The sequence below is a fragment of the Amia ocellicauda genome, chromosome 22 (genome assembly GCF_036373705.1).
Source record: "Amia ocellicauda isolate fAmiCal2 chromosome 22, fAmiCal2.hap1, whole genome shotgun sequence".
Lineage (NCBI taxonomy): Eukaryota > Metazoa > Chordata > Actinopteri > Amiiformes > Amiidae > Amia > Amia ocellicauda.
The window spans coordinates 9,103,436-9,108,807 of record NC_089871.1 but is presented as its reverse complement, the minus strand read 5'-3'; positions in this window follow the sequence as shown (position 1 = coordinate 9,108,807).

The following is a 5,372-nucleotide window of genomic DNA, read 5'->3' as shown; positions in this document are numbered from 1 at the left end:
ATTTTTTTTGCAGAGATTGAATGGTGGTGTTGGGTGCATGCCTGTGTGTGTGTATGTGTTTGTCTCCCAAACGTGCCAGATTCTAATCTTCTTGGAATAATTCACAACCTTTACATGACACTTATCTCAATCAACAGTTTTATAGTTTGCCAGTGGGACCCCTTTATGCTGAAGATCGCTTCCCAAGCCCTTCGTTGAGACCACAATGCCCTGTCCCCCCAGCCTCTCTCTCTCTCCTTGTCTTGTCCTTGTGCCATTGCCATCGGGAACGTGAGAGGGTTGTCACAGTGGCATCTGAGGAACCCAGGATGTCACCTAATTGGCTGGCCTGGCGTTCCCTTCCCGTCTGTCACAGGGTTCCACCGGATTTGCTTGATGAGTCCTGGGAAAACTGCTCCAGAAACACAAGCCTGTTGGGAGTGGGTGGAGCGCTGGGGGGGTTGGGATTGATGCAGTGCGGCAGTACGAAGTAATCCAGCTCTCGACCACCAGATAAAGGGAGGCCTAATTGATGTGCCTGGGCTAGAAACGAGTATTGGGGGAGCACAGATACGGTCTGTCCTCTACCGGCTCCTCTTTATCTCTGGGCCTGCCGAGTCTTCACCTGTCTTTGACAAGAGCCAGAGCTTCCTGTGATGGCAGCAAGAGTGCTGGGAGACGAGATAAGAGTGCAGAACACAAAACACACACACACGCGCCGGGATCCTTCCCAGCCTGAGAGTCTCATGGAATGGTAGAAATCACACACACACACACACACACATTGCATACGTACAATTTGTGTGGTCAGATATGCAAACCTCTGAGTGCCTGATCCACACAGCCCCCAAATCAGCGACAAACCGGCTATGCCAAACCTCCCCAAAGGGGGTGGGGTTAGACGCCCTGCCAAGTCTAGTGGAGTGACTTGCCAATAACTAATGTGCACAATGAACCCCTGTTACACTTAGAAGGAAATCTGTATGGAATAGTCTGTGTTCTCAAATTGCAGCGATACAAATCGAACCATTTCCCTACCCATGGTTTGCCAAGTACAATTCTCTACCCTATTGCGGTTCATTTTATTGTTTACGGTCTACTTCTTCTGGATCAAAAGACAACAGGGTGCAAGTTTGCGATTCCTGGGGAGGTCACAGATTTGATTCGGACCAGGCCACTGTGTCATAATACACACCCCACTCCACTCGGTCAGCCATACCACAGAACTGAGCAAGTTGTGCGGCTCGTGCTACAAACTCCACTTCTTGCCGCCACAGTGGCCAAACGGTCTGGAGCAGCCGGACGGGAAATTTGCTCGGAAACTTTGAAGTGGTTGATTGCAAAACCAAAATAAAAAAACATTTTTCCACAGACTCCTGGCAATTGGCAATTAGGCCTACAGATATAAGCTAACATGGCAAAGGCATAAATAAAGACCCATGTGAACAGGCAGGTGTCAGCAGTCCAGAAAGCGAGCCCTCGGACAGAAATAACCCATTTTACAAGTGTCACATGGGAAAGGTCAGGAGCATTATTCCCAGCATTTAAAAAAAAAACGAAGGGACGGGAAAGCAGTTGCAACCCCCCGCCACCACCACATCCACACACACAATCTCTGCATGATGGAGGAAGTGAGGTCAGAGAGCGACTTTTATCAGGCCTGTAGGGGAAAATGTGAATCAGTCGGGTTTGCACAGGAGCACGTGGAGACTGTGGGGTTATTAATACAAGGCAAGAGCTGGCCTGGGAGGAAGCTGAGAGTGTTATTGACAGACTGCAACTGGCTGTGTATCAAAGAGGGGGCTGCCTCCTTCTTTTGTTTTGTACTGGAGAGAGAAAGAGAGAGAGACCAGACCGACTGAGACAGACGCGGCGATGATTTAGTGATCAGATGAGTGAAAATTGGCTTTTCCTTTTTTTTCTACTCTTCCTTCATTAAAAGCAGTATAAATTACCCTCCTGATGCCCACGAATTCCACAGTGTTTGATTTGATCGTGGAGGCTTTTTATGAAGAAGGTGGAGGGTTCTGTGGTTTGAGGGAGGGGGTGATGGCTGGGGGTGCCACCAATAGTTCAGCAGAGACACAGACACAGAACAGCAGGCAAGACTAACTGGGGAATAATGTTTGGTGGGATAAAATGTCTCCCTTTTGTATATTTTCCTTTAACACCAGTTGTTAACACTGTAATTCACATTTCATATCCCATTGGTCTTGTCATATTTACCCTCATTTACACAGACTTAGTGAAAATAACTCAAATTAAAAAGGCTGATCATCTCTGAATAGTACGAGGAATTGTCACAGCTTCTGTTGGTGCAGATAATGCCTTTTCACTGTCTAAGCAAGACCCTTTCTCAGAGCATTACATTTGTGGGATCAGTTGGCCACCCTCATCATTAGGGTTCTGCGACCAGAATTCAAGACAAAACGTGCCATTCCAACGAGCATGTGGGCATTGAGTTTTCATGAAGAAAAACACAAGTATTTATATATGGAAAAACATCTGCCTCAATTCGCTTCAGAAACTATTATAAACTCTTTTTAAGAATAGTTTTATCTAATCACAAGATCTTTCTGTAAACCTGCCACTTATCTAGGACAAGATGTACAAGTACTTAACCAGCCACCGTAAGCGTGCTCTGCATGATGCCCCTATATGGAGAGTTTCGGATGTTATCGTGCTGGGTTTGTTATGCCTTCCTACCCTACCTTCCAGCCCGGCAAAGGGACAGCTTGATGAAGGCACTCCCACAGATGGTCTTTGTGCAAAGCCATATTAATAATAACAATAATAATCCCTCGAAATAAAAGTTAAACATGTGACGTCTCAGATGGCAATGCCAAGTCAAGGCAGCTGCTTCCTAATAGGAAAGAAACGGGTGGGGAAGCCAGGCAGTGTTTTGGCAGAGGTGGGGGGATAAACTTTCTCTTAATCTGGTGTTCATGATGCGGCCCCAGACAGGACTGAGGGGTACATTAGCAGAGTCTATTAAGAGGTGTTAGTGGATCGTCTGTTATTGCTGAGAAGAAACAGCACCAGTGACTCATTTTGCAGTCAATGTATTTTGTTCTCCAGTGTTGCTGAACAGACAAAGCCGGGCAAAGGCGGCCTTGAAGCTTTGAGCTGCGGGCAGGATTTGTGTACCACGTCCACCCCTTTTTCTTTCCTCGATCCAAAACTTTCTCCCTGATCGCAGTTTGGCTGCTCTAGTCTCGCCAAGCCACTCTCTGCCTGAGCTGAGAATTAAGATCTTGGCCAGGGACCGTTTCACTGTCATCTGCTAGGCTGGAGGGGAGTGATTGGTGGAGATTATTTGACGAGCTTTAGAGACTGCTAAGAACAGAGAGTTGAGAGTTTCCCCCCTCCCCCACCCCACCGATATGCGATTAAGTGTCTGAAGCCCGTTGCTAAGTCCAGCCGAACCTAAGATACTGGTAAACTTCCATCCACTTACTTGGCTGTGGAGGCAGCATCTCAGACAAAACACATGGCTAAATCATTTAGGGTGGTAACGGGCTACAAGGAAAATCAAAAGGACAAAGCTAACAGCTGCTTTTTTGTGTGTTGTTATTTTGTTTCTTGTTGTTCCTCATCTTAAAACCCCCAAAAGAGGGGCAGAGTTCAGCACAGCAGGAAGGGAAGCTGCACAGTGTGTAATTACAGTATTTCATTAACCTTAAAGGAAGAGTGTGTCTCTGGGCTGGCAGACTGCTGTTTCATAGCACTATGTTGTCTGCTGTGTGTTTGTGGGGGTGGGGGTATCCATGCACCCTGTTGTTAGAAATGTCAGCTCTGCACTTTAACTTTCCGCATGTCTCTGGGCTTGGGAGCTGTCTGCCCTTTCATTGGAGGCAGGAGAGGGGACGGCAGGTTATCACATCCTGTATTTCAAACACTGCCGGCAATCCTGGAGAAATAGGACTTATTTTTATGGCTTTGTAAATCAGAGAGCGACTGCATCACACCAAAGACCAGGGCAAATATCAGAGGTCAGAAAATAATTAATCTAATCAAATGCTAATCATCTTCATCATCATCAGGGCGATAATTGATCAAAATTTGTTAAAGTGGAATTCCTTTGGGATTCCTTTGGGATTAAAATTGCTACGGCACTTGTGGAAATCTCATCATATGCACTTAACTAGAAAGAAACACACACAAAAACAGAGACTGCGCTGCCTGGCCTTCAACGTTATTTGATCCCATAAAACCAGCCAGCAAAGAACCCGTCACTCATTGAAAAGCCAACAGGAATGAATCTGAAGTCAAGGTCAGCTCTGTGTCAGAAAGGCAGGGCTGGAGGATCCATATCTATAGGCCTTAATGAAAAGATTCCTGCAGTCTTCTATGTCTGCCATGCTTTACTTTTTAGGACAAATTGGTCTAAGGGATGGAGGTTTTTTTTTCTTTCTTTCTTTATCTTTCACAGACTGTTAGATCTTTCAAAGTAGGCTGTACAATGGAAAGCACATGTTTTGGCCCATCAGTGTAAACATTCACCAGTCCACATCCAGAGCTGAAATAGTTGCTTAAAAGTGAAACTCAAAACATGAACATGTAGGCAGGAATTAATCCATCCCATTTGGATAAGAACTGAGTCATCACCGAATTAACGAGCTGCCTATTCCGCCAAAAAAATACACACATGCGCTATGATCGAAACGTAAGCGGCACGCGGGTGATGGAAACTGCGGTGCCTATATGTGAGTGAGCGTCTGTGAGTGTGTTTTTTGTCGCTGCTTGCCGATTTGTTTTTGTCATGTCATTTCCCATGCAAGAGTGCAAACCCGATGTGCTGGGAGCGGGCTGTTTTCCCTCAGACGTGAACTGCTCTGACACGCATCGTCTGCGAAATCTCCATGCGTGTGACGTCTGCCCGGCCAAGTTGACATGAGTTCAAGTACAGCATGATGCAGGCACACTGCATTTGTAGCACTGAGATACTATTCTGCAGTGCTGTGGAGTTACAGTGCCCGCTCTTTGCCCCTCACTGTGCCGGGGTGGTGAGACCGTGCTTGCCAGGTAAGCACAGCACCTTAACTGCTGGAGAGTCTGCTCTGATCCCAGCCAACAGGCCCATGGGAACAGCCAGCCAATGAAAGGCTGATGTCATCCTGAATCACATTCTCATCCTCTTGGCTGGGGGTGAGAGCGCAATAACTGACAAGAAAAACAGCTCACAGAAACCCCAAAAAACAAAACAATTCATGGATATAACAGAGCTCCTGGCAGAGGCTGGGTGGATGACATCAGGCACTTCCTAATGAATCTGTCAGCGCACTCGTACCACACCAGTGTCGTCTTGCCTCACGATCGGGGGCCTTGTGATTCACAGGGGGGCAGTTGCAGCACGCTGGTGTGTTCATGTGTGTGTGTGTGTGTGTGTGTGT